General features: G+C 40.4%; 1 protein-coding gene and 1 long non-coding RNA gene across 3 annotated transcripts in view; one reads left to right on the top strand and one right to left on the bottom strand.

Moving 5' to 3' along the window:
* Positions 1-3,495, bottom strand: part of TIPARP (TCDD inducible poly(ADP-ribose) polymerase) — a 31,469-nt gene extending 27,974 nt beyond the window's left edge. The window contains exon 1 of one of the 2 annotated variants that reach the window (XM_082685554.1): positions 3,206-3,495. The gene's annotated coding sequence lies outside the window, so the exon portion shown is untranslated. Of the gene's footprint in view, positions 1-2,188; positions 2,324-3,205 lie in introns of those variants that run through there. The other variant, XM_082685555.1, reaches the window with a different exon arrangement.
* A 5,638-nt stretch (positions 3,496-9,133) lies between these two features.
* LOC309841920 overlaps positions 9,134-19,947 on the top strand; it is a 59,339-nt gene continuing 48,525 nt past the window's right edge. The window contains exons 1-2 of the long non-coding RNA XR_014299404.1: positions 9,134-9,385; positions 10,040-10,167. This is a non-coding gene — a long non-coding RNA (uncharacterized lncRNA). The remainder of the gene's footprint in view (positions 9,386-10,039; positions 10,168-19,947) is intronic.

The following is a 19,947-nucleotide window of genomic DNA, read 5'->3' as shown; positions in this document are numbered from 1 at the left end:
TCATTCATCAAAATGTTTTGTTTCAGTCTGTGACTAAGTCCGTGAGGTCACTTGTCTTATACCATATTTCATCTTTATGAGTTAATTTTAAATTTTATTGAGAAATTAAGGCTCCAAAGAAGCTAAGGCTATTCAAAAACCCAGAGCAGGTAAAGGTAAACCTTCCAACAGGCTCTTGACATTTATTTGTGGACAATATACAATTGGTAATTCTGCTGGGGTATGAATTTTTACTGTAAGTCTAGAGTGTGGTGGGGGGGTGAGGGGTAAAAATAAGTGTGGCTAACAGATGACAACAGGGAAACCACATATCTACTTTGTGGTTCTCTTCACAGTTGTTTCTTTATCACCAATCCCAGGAGGTGACAAAACCTGTTTCTTTGTTTTTTTTTTTTTTTTTTTTTTTAAAGTTCACCAAATGAAGGATAAAATTCAAAGTTAAATAGTGAGTGAATTTAAAAACATGAGGATATAGTCAAGAAACAGGGGCTCTCAATTGAAATGTTATACAGGAGAAAGCCAGGAGCATGTTGAAGTGTTTCTAAATTCCAATATATTCCCCAAGGATGTTAAGGGTCTACTTTTACAATCCCCCAAACATTACCATATTGGAGGAAGAATACCAGTTGATTGTTTAGCAACAGAAGCTATATCAGCAGCAAACACTACACGCTGTCTTAGAAACCAAAACACAACTTCATAATTTAGAAAGGGCCTCCTTATCCTTGTCTTCAGAAAAGTTACATATATGATTTTATCTATTAAAACAAATGAAGGCATGTTATAGAAAAATAATACAAAAATAAAAAACAACACACCAAATGTGTGTTTCCTAATGAACTCCTGAGACCAAAAAAAGTGCTGTTTTCAAAGAATCAGAAAACTAAAACCTAAAGTAAAAAAGCAAAGAAAAGTTTGTAAAATGACAGTTCTCTCCACAGTCTAACATTCATTAACCAATTCTGAAAATATTTACTAAGCATTGTACGAGATGGAAGAGCTGGTGATGAGCAATTAATCTTCTCTCTTGGCCAACTGACCAAAAGAATAAGAGATCATTGATGTTAGGGCCCATGACTTCATCAAATACTCCTCCCAAGTGATCAGTACCATGTGAGTACAATGCACACGGTGGGTGCTCTATAATATTTTTTAACCGAATCACTGAAGAAAATGCACCTGTTAAATGAGTAGTTCTGTTAGCCTTTATAGGTCAACAACAGAATGATAAAACTGACTACCCAGAATAACAAGTATTAAAGATCTCATTGGAGAGATTCATGAATCTATGTATAGAACATTCATAATGAACAAACTCAGAAATAAACAAAAACACAGTACAGTTAACCCTTGAACTAGGCCGGAGTGGGGACGGTTCAGGGAACTCACCCCTGGAAAAATCCGCTTTTAACCTTTTGCCTCTCGAAAAACTTAACTACTAACAGCCTACTGCCGACCAGAATTAACAGTTGATTAACACGTTCTGTGTTATATGTATTATATACTGTATTCTTACAACAAAGTAAGCTAAAGAAAAGAAAATGTTATTGAGAATATTGCAGGAAAGAGAAAACATGTTCATAGTACTGTACAAATTCCGCATATAGGCGACCCTGGAACGTTCAAATCCCTGTTCTTCAATGCTCAACTGTATATAACCAGGTGTTAGTGCACACGGTAAGTACAAAAGAAAAAGGCAGAAAGAGTTCAGTGTGAGCTGGCATTGTTAGGGAAAGCTTCACAAGGAGGGACTTGACATAAGACATAAATCAACTGGAAAGCAGCCAAGCCAGGCGTTATTATTCATCACTTGGTGATCTTGCCTCAAGGCACAATTGGCACAGATTGTGGTATTCCCTCTCCACCACACTAAATCCGCTTGTGTCTTCCCTCGCGTGTCTATGCGCGCACGCGCGCGGTCACACACACACACACACACACACACACACACGCCATTCCTCTCACCTCCAATCAAGGGAAAAGAGACACTGGAGGTGTATATACACACACACATACACACACACTATAACTTTTCTTGTTATTGCCCTCCGCCAGGCTCTGAAAGAAAGAGAACTGAGGAGTGGCTAGAGTGGGGAAGTCACTAGAACCTAGTTCCTCAATTAGTTTGCATAACAGAAAAATAGACTGGAAGGACACTTCCTCCGGTCCCCCGCTGCAGGCGACCTACCGCTCCACCCCTCGCCTCGTGATGTCCCCAGTCCTCCGGGACTCCCGGCCCCTGGCACCGAGCGCGGACATCACCATCTGCAAACTCAGGACTCCTCGTCGACCAGCCGCGACGCGACTCCGGGACGCGGAGCCCGGGTCCGACAGACGCCTCCTGCCGGCCGCGGCGGTTTTCGCAGCTCCGCCCCCCGGGCCGGGCCAACTCCGCTCAGCGCACCGCAGCTGAGGCGCCGCCCGGCTCGGCCAATTCCCGGCGTTCCGGAGCATCCCACCCCCTCAATGCCCCTCGGCAGGCACCGGGGCGCCCCAGAACCCTCGCTGCAGCCTGGTCCCAACGCGCGCCCCCCGCCCCGCCCAGGCTTCCCTCCATCCCAGAAGACCCTCACGGCGCCTTCCACAGTTAATTTCTTCCTCGCCTCCTCAACCGACCTTCCCGACAGAATCGTCCTGCCAGTCTCGGAGGCTCGCAGAAAGGAGCCGAGAGGTGCAAGGGGAAACGCGGTCGGCGGCTCTCGGGGTGGCGGCGAGGAAACAGGCGAACACTTCTGCGCCTTCAAAGTTGATCTGAAAACAGCCTGCAAACTTCTGGGCTGCAGCCGGAATGCGGGTCTGCCGGAAGGCTCCCCTCAGCTGCCGTGCCCGGCCCCTCGATCTGCGAACTGCTCCTCCGCCTCAGAGCGCTCGGGGTCCGCCCGGCGGGGGAGGCCGCATAGACGCGCCCCCCGCGCCCACCCAGACCAAGTGGGAACCCGGAGACGCCGGCGACCGCGACTAAACCCTTCAGTGTCTCCCTCCGATTTATACACCTGCCCGAGGCCGTAAGTGATTAGTAAGTGTAAGCCAATCCCATCCCGATACTGACTGGATCCGAATGAATTCGGCAGGAAGAAAACGCACAGTCTAAATATCAATCACCCTAGATCCCCCGAAAGGCTGCGAGGCCGGCGCCACCGTCCGCGCCCGCCATCCCAGCTAGGGTCTCTCGCCCGCCCCTCAGAGCCCACCCGGAGCCCTTCACCTGATCGAGCAGCCTGAGGGAAGCGACCGCAGGAGCCGAGTCGCCGCCGCACCGCCGGCTCGCTGGTAGCGTCCGCGCGGGAGGATTGGCGCGGAGAGCGGGCTTGGGCGTCTAAGGGTCGCAGGCCGGAGACGCGACGAGCAGCGCACGGGCCATTCCGCCGCCGGGAGTGCAGAAAGCCGCGACCGCACTGCCGAACCAGCTCTCTCGCCTGTCACCGGGAGCTCTGCTTTAAAGTGGCTTCCGGTCGCCTCCTCTCGGCTGTCCCGTCGCGGAGGCGGAGCCTGAGCAGCGGGGGAAGAGGGGTGGGGTGAGAGGGCCGGGCGCTCAGTGGGTGCCGCGCAGGAGGCCCGCCCCACGTGCGCGTGCGCGCTCGCTTGCAGGGAGGCGCGCGAAGTGTGCGTGCGATGGCCGCGTGTTCCCGCGAGGGGGCGTGTCCTTCCGCGCGCCGGCTGGGTACCGGCGAGTCCAGGTCTGCGCGCGTTGGGGAGCGCGCGGCTGTGAGGAGGGGAAGGGTGGGCCGCGTGGGGCAGGCTCTACCTGCCCGCAGACACACGGAGGGTCACTGGGTTCCGAGGAAACCCGGGCACCCGAGAGAGGATGTGAGACAGAACGAGCCGTTTCTGTGCGGTTGGCTTTATTTGCCTCCTCACAAAACGCCTCTTGCCCTTGACGCCGCGGGACCCCGACAGGAGGCAAACGGCTGCTACAGCCGCTGTGGCCAGACGGGGTCGCCCGCCCCAAGCCTGACGGGTGGCCCAGCCGTGCACCGGAGTCGGCAGCCCGTCTGCCGCGGTCGCTAGCGCGCCTGTTTCAGGGGGGAACGTAGCCTGACAGAAAGGAAACTCGGCTTTGGGGCTTTGACAGTAGAAGCGCGAATCTGTTCTAGAAAGCTTTTAAGTACCGTCATGACTAATTTATTCATTCAACAAATGTTTGTCGAGTGTCTGTTCCGTGCCAGGCATGCAGCTAGGTTTAGGCTACAGCCCTGATCAACCCGGACGCCATGCCTCTTTTCATGGAACTTGCAGAACACCATGTATTCGTGTTTAAAATATACACTGCATGTGAATTTGCTATAGTTTCTGGACTATAAAATGTCTTGGTCTATAAAAGTCTTTGCTATAGTTTCTGGACTATAAAATGCCCTTCCTATATTGAATTTCAGTGATGGAAGTAGAGGCACTACGTTAGATTCATATAATCACTATATATCGGAGAAGAAAGACCCTTTTGCTCTAAGTTAATTATGGCTGGGTGCCTGGGTGGCTCAGTGGGTTAAGCCGCTGCCTTCTGCTCAGGTCATGATCTCAGGGTCCTCGGATCGAGTCCCGCATCGGGCTCTCTGCTCAGCCGGGAGCCTGCTTCCCTCTCTCTCTCTCTGCTTGCCTCTCTGCTTACTTGTGATCTCTCTCTGTCAAATAAATAAATAAAATCTTTAAAAAAAAAAAGTTAATTATGGCTATATCCCCCAGTAGCTGGCAGAAAAGGAGAAGGGAACACTGCTTGCGAAGAGATGCTCTGCCGGAGGCCTGAAATCTAAACCGACTGAATTCCATAATTCGGAGAGTTTCTGGGTTGAAAAAGCCAACTATTCCCTTACAAAACATGAAAGCCTGTAAAAATAGTAGCTAAGCAGCAGCAGCAGTAGTAGTAGAGATAATGGTTTTGAACTTTCTTAAACTCTTCAAAACCAGATTGGGTGAAACACCAGCAAAAAATAGATTAAGGGTAGTACCTCCCCAGCGGCTTATTTCAAATTGCATCAAGTCATGGCCATTCAACTAAGATAGTAATGATATGGACAGAATTCAGACACTAATAGGTAAGATAGAATTTTCAGGCTTAACAGCTGTATTAAGACAGTATCTTGGTCTGTGCCTACCCCTACACAGAGTTACCTAGAAGCAAGTCTAAGTTTAAATCTACCATTTTTACTATTTGGTCTTTGTCTCAATCTGTTCCATGGTCCTTAGATTTCATGCCTTCTTTTGGATTAAATATTTTTAATTCTATTCTCTCCCACCAGTAAGTTATACATTATTTTTATTTTCATAGCAGTTCAGTTATTTATTGCTGTGTACAAACCACCCCAAAACTTAGTGATTTAGAATAACAGTTCTTATTTGCCCATGATTCTGGATTCTCTGGCTTAGGAATTCAGAGAGTGCATAGTGTATGTGGCTCAGTTCTGCTTGGTGATGCCTAGGGTCTCAACTGGGGTGGTTCAAATAGCTGGGCCTGGCTCATCTAGGGCTATATGTCTTGGGCCTCTGTTCTGGCTATTAGCTGGATTCCTTAGTTTTTCTCTGTAAGCCTTGTCTTCAGGATTCATTTGGGCTTCCTCACAGCATGATCATCTCAGGGTTCCAAGAGAAAGCAGTCCAAGAGGACAAGCCTCAATATGCAAGCTTTTGCTTGCATCATGCTTGTTAATGTGTCTGTCACCAGAACAAGGCATATGACAAGATCAGCATCTACATGGGAGGGACCCACAGGAGACCATGAATACAAATATAAGAAGGTGTGGTTCATTGGGGGTCACTTGGATTAAGGGTAGACCACCTTATTCCATGGATTAATAGTTAAAAGTTACTAGTTAAAATTACTTCCAGAGTATAGCCCTTTGGAATTCCAGTTTAAAGTCTTTCTTCCTTAGGCCCTGAACACAAATTTTTCACCTTCCATTCCCTACCCATGTCTCTTGAGGCAGTTGAAAACTCTAGCTAGTTCTTAGTTTTTCCACTATGACTTTCATAATGTCAATTGCCCAAAGAGAAAAATGGCACTTTCTGGACTCACGACTCTTGGATCTAGGCTGCTCAGACTGTTAATGTTTTACTACTCCAGAGAAGGTATTTTCTACAAGGTCCACTTCAAATGTGACCCCTGGAAAAATGGAATTGGAAGGTCCTCCTATAGAACAGAATCAGGAACTGACAGATTAACTGACCAAGGGCATAGATTTCTAATTATCCAACAGGATTGGAGATGTTTTATGGACCAGTGACCACTATGTGTTTCTCATTTTCCCCTTTCCTGAATGGGACTTTTACCAATATCCTGTACTTTGCCTATCTACCATTATTTTAGGGGTATTGAGGCAAAAAACTTTTCTTTAAAAGTTGGTTGCCAGAGCATGAAGAGCCACACAGTTGTTGGGAGTACTCCATATCATTGGAACTTCTAGATCCTGGCCTCTGAGCTCATTATCGTAACTGGATGCGAGACTCTGAGATTGTTCCTCTTAGGGAAGAGATGAATGTATTCCTTGTATGAGAAGGGGCAGCTGATACTACTTATTCCCCTTTCTTCTCAGAAAGAGCCTGATACTTTGGGAGTGGGCGGGCAGAGGGCTAGCAATGTGCCTAACCAAAAAAACTCATTTTCCAAGATCCCATACACTTATGAGTAGCCATAGCATATAGTTCTGGACATATGATGAAGATTTCTAGAAAAGCATTTATTTTCCTTAACATACATAGACACACCTTCCGTTTCTTCTTCTTCCTCCTAGAATACTACCATGGGGTGGAGATGGAGCCTCATGACAAAAACAAAAGTGAACATAATGTGGGAAATATAAAGATGGGATCCACAAGCTAGGGATTCTGGAGCAGAAAGATAGGAGTCTGTGTCATTCATGACATCTTGAAGCTGCTATGGTAGTCCTAGACTGTCTACCCTGGAACTCATTGTAACCCCAATTTAGTTTTTCTGTTTTCTGTTATGTGTAGCTAGACATGTTCTTAGCTAATAAACTAATACATAAACTATAATAGTTATCTTCTAACTGGTTTTCTTGCATGCAAACTCCACCAGTTAGATAGCAACATAACCATATATCAGAAATATGAGCTGTCAAAGTAATGCATCAAGTCCTATAACATTTCCTGCCAATTTCACAGGTATACCAAATGCTATGATTAAGAAATATAGGTCCATTAAAGAAAAAAGAAGTACAGAGAAGACATAAGAGACATAAGACATAAGACAAAAGAATCTTTTGCAGCCATCAAAAGAAATGAAATCTTGCCATTTGCAACTACATCGATGGAACTAGAGAGTATTATGCTGAGTGAAATAAATCAATCAGAGAAAGACCATTTTCATATGATCTCTCTGATATGAGGAATTTGAGTGGCAGGGTGGGGGGATTGTGGAGGGTAAGGAATGAAAAAATGAAATAAGATGGGATCAGGAGGGAGACAAACCATAAGAGACTCTTAATCTCACAAAACCCCAGAGGGTTGCTGGGGGGTGAGGGGGTTAGGGATAGAGTGGCTAGGTTATGGACATTGGGGAGGGTATGTGATATGGTGAGTGCTGTGAATTGTGTAAACCTGATGATTCACAGATCTCTACCCCTGGGGCAAATAGTACATTATATGTTAATAAAAAATATATATACATGCTACTCAGAAATAAAATTACCCATAGTTGAACCTTCTAAAGTCCCATTTTAACACTTAGCTACAGTTGTGTTTGGTCTTATTTTATTCAAAAGGTTTTTTTTCCCCTTATTGTTATAAGATTATTGTATATTCATATTTTAAACCCTATATTATAAGCAGCTTTCCATGTTAGCACAATCTTTTAAACGAATAGTCATCAAATATTCCAAGTAACTATGATGTTTTACCTCACTGGTTCTTTGTCATAGAACTTGTCAATTCACTTTAAAAAAATTTAGGGGCTCCTGGGTGGCTCAGTCCTTAAGCATCTGCCTTTGGCTCAGGTCATAATCCTAGAGTCCTGGGATTGAACCCTGCAGAGGGCTCCCCGCTTAGCAGAAAGCTTGCTTCTCCCTTTCCCACTCCCCATGCTTATGTTCCCTCTCTTGCTGTGTCTCTTTCTGTGAAATAAATAAAATCTTAAAAATAAATAAATTAATTAATTTTTAAAAAGTATTTACTGAGTATATATCACATTCAAGTTCCTGAATTAAATATTGTAAGAAAACGTACATGAATAAGTGGCTCCTCTTTGAATACTCTTTAAAACTACAAAAGGCACAAACTTATACCTGGCAACATAAATGCTGGGGCACCTGGGTGGCTCAGAGGGTTAAGCCTCTGCCTTCAGCTCAGGTCATGATCTCAGGGTCCTGGGATCAAGCCCCATATCAGGCTCTTTGCTCAGCAAAGAGCCTGCTTCCCCCCTCTCTCTCTGCCTGCCTCTCTCCTTACTTGTGATCTCTCTGTGTCAAATTAAAAACAAAAATTTAAGAATACATAAGTAAATAAATAAATGCCATATGTAGGTGTATACTTTTTATATATGGCCCTAAGCCATTTAATTCTTTTTAAATATATTTATAGCATTAAAATATTTTAATTTCCTTTCCATTTATTCCTTTTATCGGTAATTTCTTTTCCTTTTCTGTTGCATTTGCCTTGGCATGGCTGATCAGTTTGGTAGAGTACTTTCAATGAACAGTTTTTTCATATAAAAGCCAAAGCTACTCCCTTGAAATTTCAAGTGACCCCAGACTTCCCATTTTCATTAGCATAATACATGCTATGAAGTATAAGTATCAATATGTTATTTTCTATTTTCACAACTATTAGTAATAGTTAATTAGTTAATTTCCCAACATCCTTCTGATAGAAGGATAATCATTTCTGGTTGCCACATCAAGAAGGAAACAGTGACTAATGTGACTCAGCACAATGAAAGACCGAGATTTGAAAACAGACACCTTAGTTCTTAGCAATGCTATAGTGAAATTACATGGAGAATGCAGCTAACGTGCAAAAATGGTAGACTAGCAATTCCTTCTCTGTGAGTGTTAAGTCCAGGCTATAATGTTTTCTAACTACGTTTATATAAAGACAACTTAATTCTTTGACTCAAAGGAAGTTCATAACTGCATGTATCTATTATAGTCAAAGTGAAAGAAAAGTGAAACTTATTATCTAGGCAACTGAATTACTACTGTTTTTAAACATAAAATCTATTATTGAAAATTTTGTGTTGATGTTTTTATTAATAGGTTAACCCCTGGAACTTACTTAAGAAAGATTTCCTATTTCCCTTGGAGGGAGTGCTGCACTCTTAGGATTCTAGAACAAGAAAAGATTTTGGCTGGAATTTATCTACCTAAAGTGGGTTTTGAATATGATGTTGATGGGAAAAGATTGGAAAATGCTGCTAGAAAATATGTCAGAGCAACTGAAGGTAAGAAATTTAATCAGCACAAATTAAAGGTGAATTAATTCAAAGCTCAGAGATAGGCCGATTCAGACTCAGACATGAACATGCTTTGATAAATGTGCACTTAAGATTCATATTTTCATAAAATGATAGAATATTCACTTTAAGGACCAATTTCAGGTTTTAAAAATATTTCTTCTTTGTAATGTCCTCTTTCTTGAAACTCATCTTTCTCCACCTCTGATAAAGCAGTAAGGCACCTCTGTCTGGGAAAGATGAGGATATCTGGCCTAGCAGAAAATTAAATAGATGAAATATGAATAGCATAAGTTCTAAAATGTTTATGCCAGATCATAAACTATTCTGTTTATCTAAGATTTGCATTTGTCAACTCCCTAATCATCTGCTGGACTGTTCCTGTCACAGGATGCATGACAATCAAGTATGCGCTTCAATTCCCCTTTTGGGCCTGTTGAGTAATTCCTATAGCACACAAAGTGCTGTTTGATTTAACTGGTTTTGGGTCTATACAAAATGATTTTCTCAGAGAAGTCCGCAGATGTTTTCTGGATCATTCATTCAGTTGATTTAGAATACATTTATTGGGTGTATGTGTGCCGGGTACTAGTTATGCAATGATGACTTAGATAGTTCTTACTTTCTGTCTGTTTCTTATAGTAGAGTCTGTGAACTGACCATCCAGATGGCCTGTGAAAGTCTGCTGCAGATTCTCCAGCCCCATCCTAGGCTTTCTGAATCTGAATCTCAGAGAGCAAGGGATTCTTCACTTTGAAGATATTCCCTAGGTAAGCTTTAAGAGTTCACAGTCTTTTTTAAAAAACTAACATATAATGTATTAATTTTTTCAGGGGTACAAGTCTGTGAATCATCAGTCTTACATAATTCACAGCACTCACGATAGCACATACCCTCCCCAGTGACCATCACCCAGCCACTGTATCCCTATCCCCCTCCTCAGGCAACTCTCAGTTTGTTTCCTGAGATTAAGAGTCTCTTAACAGTTTGTCTCCCTCCCCAGTCCCATTTTGTTTCATTTTTCCCTCCTTTCCCCTCACAACCCCCCCGCCCTGCCTCTCAAATTCCTCATATCAGAGAGATCATATAGTAATTTGTTTCTCTGATTCACTTGTTTCGCTTAGCATAATACCCTCTAGTTCTATCTGCATTGTTGCAAATGGCAAGATTTCGTGTTGTTTTTTTTATGCCTACATAGTATTCCATTGTGTGCATGTATGTATGTATGTGTGTGTATGTATATACATGTGTGTATATGTATATGTATTTATTTATTTATTTATGTATACACACACACATACACCACATCTTCTTTATTCATTCATCTGTTGATGGACATCTGGGCTCTTTCCATAGTTTGGCTATTGTGGACATTGCTGCTATAAACATTCGGGTGCACGTGGCCCTTCAGACCACTACGTTTGTATCTTTAGGGTAAATACCCAGTAGTGCAATTGCTGGGTCATAAGGTAGCTCTATTTTCAACTTTTTGAGGAACCTCCATGCTGTTTTCCAGAGTGGCTGCACCAGCTTGCATTCCCACCAACAGTGTAGAAGGGTTCCCCTTTCTCCACATCCTTGCCAACACCTGTGGTTTCCTGACTGGTTAATTTAATCCTTTTTGACTTGTGTGAGGTGGTATTTCACTGTGGTTTTGATTTGTATTTCCCTGATGCCGAGTAATGTTGAGTACTTTTTCATGTGTCTGTGAGCTCATAGTCTTTTAAAACACTTGAGATGGGCTGGGAGACAGGGAGGGAAGGAGACTTCCAGGGTGTGGCCAAATAGAAAAATAAACAAACACTATGGTGATACTGCTAAAATAGAGGTATACAGGCAAAGTGCTAAGAATATATAATGAGGAGTTAAGCCTAACTGCATATTGTCAGAGGAGAGAATTACCAGCAGCAGATTTCTTGAAGTATCTAGAGTTATTATTCTTTAGCATGTTAAGAAACACAGCTGTTTCTATTTGGAGTATATCTACATTTATTTTTAAAGAATTATTTATTTATTTATTTGACAGACAGAGATCACAAGTAGGGAGAGAGGCAGGCAGAGAGAGAGAGAGGAGGAAGCAGGCCCCACGCTGAGCAGAAAGCCTGATGCAGGGCTTGATCCCAGGACCCTGGAACCATGATCTGAGCTGAAGGTAGAGGCTTTAACCCACCAAGGCGCCCCATATCTACATTTAATAAGGGGAAAAAGCCATTTACTTTTTGAAAAAGTGAATTCCCAATTAAATAAAGATGATGAAAATTATGTTCAGAGATTCATCTGAGTTAACAGCATTTATACTGGTGTGAGTTTATCTTAAGGATATAATTAGGGTATGTACCCTAATTGGTTTGGTTCCAAAGCTGTTCCTTGCAAATAAATTGTGTCCAAGTGCTCATTTCATCAGGTCCCAGAATCAGTTCTCTGTGGGGAAACTTCCCTGTCCTCATTTATATTATCATGAGACATTCTTGCTCATAATAGTTTCTCTTTTTGCCATTCAGGCTCTGCAAAGCCAATACTCAAGACTTTCCTCGGTAACAACAATGGAATTTAGGAATTTAACTCATCAGTAGTCCTGGCCAGCCACACTGTGAAGTATCATGTACATAGTATAAGTTTTCATATTGATGTCCAAACTTTAAGTGGTGATTTGGGTACTGGATTACCCTTGCCATTCACTGAAGAGGGATGGTTTTGATGCATTCCTGCCTTTCATTTGACTCCTCCACTATGCAGATAACTCCTGAGCCATAGGTTTTCAGGTTGACCTATACCTGAAAATTACTTGAGCCACTTTAAAAATAAATATTTCTAGTCTCTACACAAGACCACTCAAACAGAATCTCTTAGGTGGAGCTTATACATTGAATAGGAGCTATGTCTTATTTATCTCTTCCTCCCTACTTCCCAGGAGAACACTTAAGATAATCAGGTAGTTAATGACCCCAACTCATTCATTCATTTGTTCATTCATTCATTTATCACATATTTGAGTATGTGTTCTAGGCATTTCCAAGGGCTAGGGATATAGCAGAGAAGAAAATGGTCAACTCTTATCAACATTCTAATGGGAAGAGATAGAAGTGGTATCAGGTGATGATGAAAGCTGTACAAATAAGACATGCTAAGGGTATACAACCACATAATTTATCAAATAAGAACACTTTGAGAATAATCATCTGTAATTATGTCAAGACAATGCAGATGAAAAAAGGACTGCCCTGGATAAACTGAGATATATAGTCACTCTGGCTAAGGTGTTAAGCTGTGAATAAGGGAATGAGGGGAATTTTTAAAATGATGTGCCATGCAGGAAAGGCATTTCCTAAATGGAAATATTTAAGCAGAAGCCTGAAGAAGATATAGCAGCTAGCCATGAGGATATTTAGAGAAAGAACATTCCAGGTAAACAGAACAGCCTATGCAAATGCTCTGAGGTAGAGGTAAATTTGGCATATTAGAGGAAAATCAGAAAAGCCAGTTTGATTGGAGTGGAATGAACAAAAGAGTTCTGCTGAAGAGGTCAAAGAAGCAGCCAGATTACATACCTTTTAGGCCCATGGTAGGGACTGTGGACTCAACCGTGACATAAAAATCTATATAATTTACATTTTAAAAGATTAATTCTGGCTGCTATGTGTAGCAGAACTTGTAGGATGGCAAGAGCAAAAGCAAGATCAGTTAATAGTCTAGGGAATGAACAAGTGTGGTAACCATGGCGGTGATGTGATTAAATTCTGGACACATGTTGAAGGTAGAGCTGAGAGGATTTGCTGCTGAATTGGATTTGGGGTACAGGGGAAACTGAAGAGCTAGGAATGACCTGTCACTTTGTAGCTTGAGCAATTAAAAGAATGTAGTTGTCAATCTTTAAGATGGTGCAGATTGTGGGAAGCAGGCTTTTGGGAGCAAGGGGAAACTGTAATTTTGGACATGTTAAGATTGAGATGTAATAGATATCTAAGTGGAGATGGTTAGTAGATGGTTGGATAATGAAGATTAAAGGTAGGGGAGAAGCTAGCACTGCTTGCTGCTTTATCTAAGGATATCCCCACTTCTAAAGCTAAGAGCAAACACATTGATTCCTTCAATTGACATGAAAGTTAGTTAGGAATCTTGAAAGTATATTTTTTTAAAGAGTACTGGACTGAGGCGCCTGGGTGGCTCAGACTTGGGTCTGCCTTCAACTCAAGTCATGATCCTAGTAGAGTCTTGGGATCAAGCCTCGCATTGGGCTCTCTGCTCAGCAGGAAGCCTGCTTCTCCCTCTCCCACTCCCCCTGCTTGTGTTACCTATCTTGCTGTGTCTTGCTCTGTCAAATAATAAATAAAATAAAATAAAAAAAAGTATTGGACTGTATTCTGCATTTGCAGAAGAGGGAATTTTATTTTCACAAAGCTTGGAAGTAAGGTGTTGTCCAATGTTGGTGTGTCTACTCATTTCTTCAGCAGAGGTAAACTGTAATTCCTTTAACCTAAGCTAACTTACAGTTTCCTTTACCTAACTTTGTTAGTGAAGATTCCATTCAAGAAAGTTGACTGAATAAGAAATTACTCCGAGGCTAAAGAAATGAAACAGTTGACATTTGTATGTTCTATGGGTTTAGAGGGAGAAAAACATAGCCAACTCCAAGTCAAGCATAGTAAAATATGAAAATAAAAAATCAGTGAAGGCTCTTATAAGTTTCTAGTAATGTAAGCATAAATTTGGTTTTGAAACAAAATCTCATATTATCAATTACAGTTCCCATTATTTATTGACTTCTTGCCTATAGACTCCAAAGAAGCAACTTTTTTTAATCTTCAAATGCAAAACTGATGGTATTTACCAGGAAAATCTATATTAAGCAAAAGAAAATATTTACAATATTATGTGATATGTCATTTTTATTTCATCACCTGCCTGAAATTCTTATTTTTTACTTTCTGATGAGTTAGCTAAATTGAGAATCAAGAATCTGAAGGACTTGTTCTCAATGCTAAGTATGTTTACACTGAAACCAAGGTAATCTCTTGGTTTTAAAGTTTTGGAAGTCACCAAAAAATAATGTTTCTTTGATTAAAAATAATGCTCTTTTGACATGAAAGCAATGAGATCATAAGAAAAATGGAAACTGAAACTTTTTAAAAAATCGGACTTCAAAGTTAAAAACCAGGAAATGTCAGCTGCATCATCAAAACCTGAATCATAGTCCTGGTGGTGGAAATAAATGGGCTAATTGCATAGATAAATGGCTGAGAAAAGGACTTGTTGATTGATGATCATTTTTATTCAATCCACTATTTTATTGAACACTCGCTATGCGTAGTTGCTGGGCATGCACTGGTTAGCAAAATGAACAGGATCCACGCCTGCATTTAGCATATGGAAGAAAATAAATTTTACTCAAATCAACATATAATTACAAACTTCAGTAAATGCTCTGATGAAGAAGAGCAGGGTTCCAGGACAAAGATGAATCCAGGCTGGGGGAGCCAGGAAGGGCTTCTTTAGTGAAGAAACATTTGGCTGAGCTCTGATGATTAAGCATTAACTTGATCAGAGAGAGATGGGTGGGAACAGTTAACAATGGTCAGGGGATGGGAACCGTGTGTGCAAAACCAGAATTGTGAAAGTGTGGTATGCAGAAGAGAGCTAGTGGGTCTGGAAAGTAGAAAGCAAGAGTAAGAGTGGCTGGAGATGATTTGAGGATATAGACCTTCAGGCCTAATAAACGATTCTGAAGAAAAGTAGGCAGAGGACACCTGACTGGCTCAGTTGGGGGAGCATGTGACTCTTGAACTTGGGATTGTGAGTCTAAACCAAAAACAGGCAGTCACTGAAATGTTTTAATTAGAAAAATGACATGACAAAATTTTTATTTTTAAAAGTCAACTCTGTGGTAACGGGAACTTTCACTTCCAGTAATTGATTTGGTAATTCAGGCTTACATTCTTACTGAGAAAACCCACAAAAGTTGAACAAAATATTTTTGTTTGTCTTTTGTTTTTGTTTTTCTTTTTTTAACAAAGTATTTTTAAAATCATTCTAGGAGCTAAAATGAAGAATGAAGTTAACAAATCCATGGAGGTGAGCAGAACGTTTAGTGGCACTTTTCCCAAAGAGGTGGTTGAGAAGCTAAGCAGAACTTTCGACAGACTAACAGAGGGAGGGATATAAATTTGAAGTTTGAGGAAGGTCAGAGGGGAGTGACGATAGGCTATAAGGTGGGATCCAAAGGATACACTGGAAATAATGGTAAACCAGTAATAGGCTAGCCCTCCTAGCTTCGAATCCTCTCGTGTCCTCCAACTGGATTAAGGTGATCTAGAATTGCTAGTGGCCTTAACCTCTTTCCAGAAGCAAATATAAATCCTCCTTGGAGACAGATAATATAATTCTAGGCCTCAAACTATTTTTACAGTTATCTAAATGCAATATCTGACACTCAATTAAAAATAACCAGATAAGCATTCACAAACCAATGGAAAATGTCAAAGGACACAGAGGCCAGATTAAAGGTTCTTCTGAGGGACCAAATAGGGCAATTTGAATGATAAAAATAAGGAATGCAATTCATTATAACATATTGAATGAAAAAGAATCTGTGAGTTGATAAAATACGCAAAGGGCAAGGGTACAACAAGCGGAGGGAAAACTCATCTTTACAGAGGCATGCCAATTAATAAATGTAGATAGATTGATAACGTTAAAACATCACTTTGTGGGGCACCAGGATTGCTCAGTCAGTTAAGCATCAGACTGTTGATTTCCACTCCAGTCATGATCTCAGGGTCCTGAGATGGAGCCTTGCATCAGGCTCTGTGCTCAGTGGGGAGACTGCTTGAGGTCCTCTCTCCCTCTGCCCCTTCATCCATGTACTCTTTTTCTTTACAATAAATAAATCTTTAAAAAATCATTTTCTGGGGGCACCTGGCTTAGTCATTAAGTGTCTGCCTTCAGCTCAGGTCATGAACCCAGAGTCCTGGGATCAAGCCCTGCATTAGGCTCCCTGCTCAGTGGGAAGCCTGCTTCTCCCTCTCCCCCTCCCCCTGCTTGTCGTCCCTCTTTCTCTGTGTCTCTCCCTGTCAAATAAACAAATAAAATCTATTAAACAAATCAATTTGTAACCACCAAAATAGTAATTGATAAGGAAATAATTATTAATGGATATTGACACCACTGGGTCAATGATTAGAAAATAGGATATTCACAGTCTCTGAGTATCTCCTTATACATTATTAGTAACAAAAGGAAAGAGGTGATTTGACAATAGAGAAATCTGACACACACCAACTTAACCAAATGATCACGCTTAAAATAATAAATCATCAGCCATGTAGTATTCCTATAAAATATATATACGTATAAATATTTTTGAGTTTAGCAAGCTTCTACTGAATTCTACTTGCAGATAAGGCATGTTTTAGGAGTTGTGGAGAACAAGACCTTAAGATGTGTAATAATGCCTTCCTTGAGTTCAAGTTTACAGACTAGTTGGTGAGATAAGCCATCTGTGATAATTATATTATGAGAGTTATTTTATTGGCCAAGATTAAAGCAAGAGCATTTCAAAGATTTTTTTCAAATGCCTACCTGGTCATCCAAGACTCTCTTGTATAAACTATTATCAATAGAAACAGTTATAAGTCTGAAATAAGTGCTTTAATTAAGACAGTTTGATTTGGAAATCTTTGGACATTTTGCCCACTGTGCTATATATTCACTTCAACAAAATGTCAGTGTCTGTTATGCCTTGGGAACTGGATAGGCCCTCTTCACAAAACTTTGCTAAAAGGCAAAATCGTCCTCTGGGAGATGTGTCCCTTTAAACTGATGGTAATCATTTCAATTTTAGTTTAAGAATTTTCAGTCTTGATAATAGATTTTGATTGCAGTTGAGATCACATGGGCATTTGAGTAACCAAGAGATAAAAAGAGGGACTCTCCTTGAAACAAACAAATGAAGAAATGGATGACGAATTTTGGTCATTCCTAAGCAAGTATGGGAAGGTTGAGGAATTTGGTTGTGAAGTTATTTGGTTTTGTTTTTTGCAAAGAAGAGGATTTGTTGGTTACTTTTTGGTTGGTTAAGGAGATAGAAAAAAGAATAAGATGGAGAGAAGAGCATTACAGAAATTTCACAATACCTAACTACCTTGTCCCTGTCTGAGGAGTAGGAGCAGGGCAGGTGAAAGAACAAGTTCTAGAACATCAATTTTTAATCTAAGCCTGAGAGAATAATCAGACAAATAGAAATAGTGGGACATTTTACAGAACTCTTTAAAAAGTATCAATGTCATGAGAGGACAAGAAAAAAAAAAAGCAGAACTGTTCTAGATTAAAGGAAATTAAAGGCTGTGTCTGATCTTTATATAGATACTGGATATTAAGAAAATCCTATAAAGGATATCAATAAGATAATTGGGGAATTTTAATATGCACTGACTATTAAATATATTATGGTATCAATGTTTAATTTTTTGAGAATAAGAGGTAATGTGATTGTGTAGAAGAATGTCCCTGTTCTTGGGAAAAAGATACATGTTGATCTATTTAAAGGGTGAAGCATCATATTAGAGTCCTTTCATATGGTTCAGGAAGAAAAAATACTTATAATTATATGCAATCTTCACTTTTCTAGTAGTGCAGCATTCAAATGACCGTGTAAAATGAAGTTGTGAAAAATTATTTTCATAACCAGTGGGAAAAATTACCATTGTTCCATGACCTGTATAAATATTTTTGTCAAAACATTATGACATTCAGTTATAAATGTAGGAAAATTTAAAAACTAGTAAAACTAATTTTTATTTGATACACTAGAATTTAAAGCATTAGAAATGTTGAGAATTGAAGTATTATATTTCTTTGTGAAAAACTTAGGATAGTTTGAACAGTTTTTCTGATTATAAAACTCTGGATCACGCATCTTCTCTGTACCTTTGCAAATTGTCATAATCCTAGTTTGGATCAGCTTGAATCATTTTATCATTTGCATTTAAAATTTGTGAAATCTTCAAAGTTCTTTTAGTGTGAAGTTTTTGCCAATGTCACTTCCTCCAAGACATTTTTAAGCTTTTCATCAAAATCACTTTCTTCCTTAATCTCGATAACTCTGCATTCAGTAAGTTCCTCTGGCTGTATATCTAGAGTGTTTCTAATAGTAGCAGTGTCAGTATTCCCAGTGATCTCTTCTATAACTCCATTTGTGCTTGATTCAAATTTCACTTTCAGTATTATCACTTTTCTTTCCTGCACTTTCATTTTTTCTGGCCAATTACTCTTTCAAATATTATTTCATAAAGTGTCATGTGAGACTCAATCTGTTAAGTGTCTGACTCTTGATTTCGGCTCAGGCCATGATCTTGTGGTCATGAAATCGAGTCCCCCCATGGGGTTCTGCTCTCAGCAGGGAGTCTGCTCGAGATTCTCTCCCTCTCTCTCCCACCCTGCTTGCATTCTCTCTTTCTCTCTCTATGAAATAATAAATAAATCTTTTTAAAAAAAAGTGTCATGTGAATTTATCACTGGGAGAAAAAGAAACAACACAATTGCATGCTTTGTTGTCTGTGCTTGAACTGAATAACAGATGTGCAGTGACCAATCACTGACAAATTTTGAAAGAAGTATTGTGATTTGACACTGTCAACGATCATGATGGGCATCTGTTAATTATAAGGTGATTTGAAGATTGAAGCTCCAGCAGTGAAGCTGTACTTTATGCAATTATAGTGAGCTGTGCTTGCTTCGGCAGCACATATACTAAAATTATAGTGAGTATACTATGGTAACAGAAATATGAATCATGCCATATGTAACTACCTGTGTATGTGTTTGTATACTTAGATATGTGTGTGGATCTCCATAAAGGATATAGAGGTACCCATTATACTATTCTTGCAGCTTTTCTGTAAATTTTTAAATTACCATAATAAAAGTTGGAGGGGGGAAGGAAATAGTTCCTGAGGAGATAAGACAATGCAATAAAAACCTGGAGAAACAACAGACAATAAAAACAGACCAGCAGGGTATCCAGTGAGTAGAAAAAGCTATGGAACCAAACTGCCTATGTTTGAATCCCACTTTATCCATCAGCTGTGTGACCTTGGGCAAATTATGTAATCTTTCTGAATCTGTGTGGATTCAAATGGAGATTAAAAATGCTACCTATTTCATAGGACAACATGATTAAATAATTTGCATATATGAAATATTTAGAACAATAGTGGTATATAGTTACTTTTCAGTATAAGCTGTTACAGGTTTGTTAAGATGGGGTAGACTTTTAATATGTTTAGATATTGATAAGAATCCAGAAGAGGGATATTGAAGTTGTAAGAAGGGATAATTAATGGTGTATAGTTCCAAAAAAGGTGGAAGGAAATAAGGTCCAAAGGAACAGAATAATTGTTCTTAGACTAAAGAGCATCTCTATTTTAATAGCAGGGGAAGAGAATAGGATGGGTACAGGTGTGGGTTGGGTAGTAAGTTTGCTAGGGAGAAGGTGTTACAAGATAATGACTTCTGTATTCTCCAGGAAATAAAACGTGAGATATTTTCTGAGAGTG

The sequence above is a fragment of the Mustela nivalis genome (assembly GCF_964662115.1).
Source record: "Mustela nivalis genome assembly, chromosome: 1".
Classification (NCBI taxonomy): Eukaryota; Metazoa; Chordata; class Mammalia; order Carnivora; family Mustelidae; genus Mustela; species Mustela nivalis.
The sequence above is the reverse complement of the archived record's forward strand: the minus strand, read 5'-3'. Positions and strand labels throughout refer to the sequence as shown.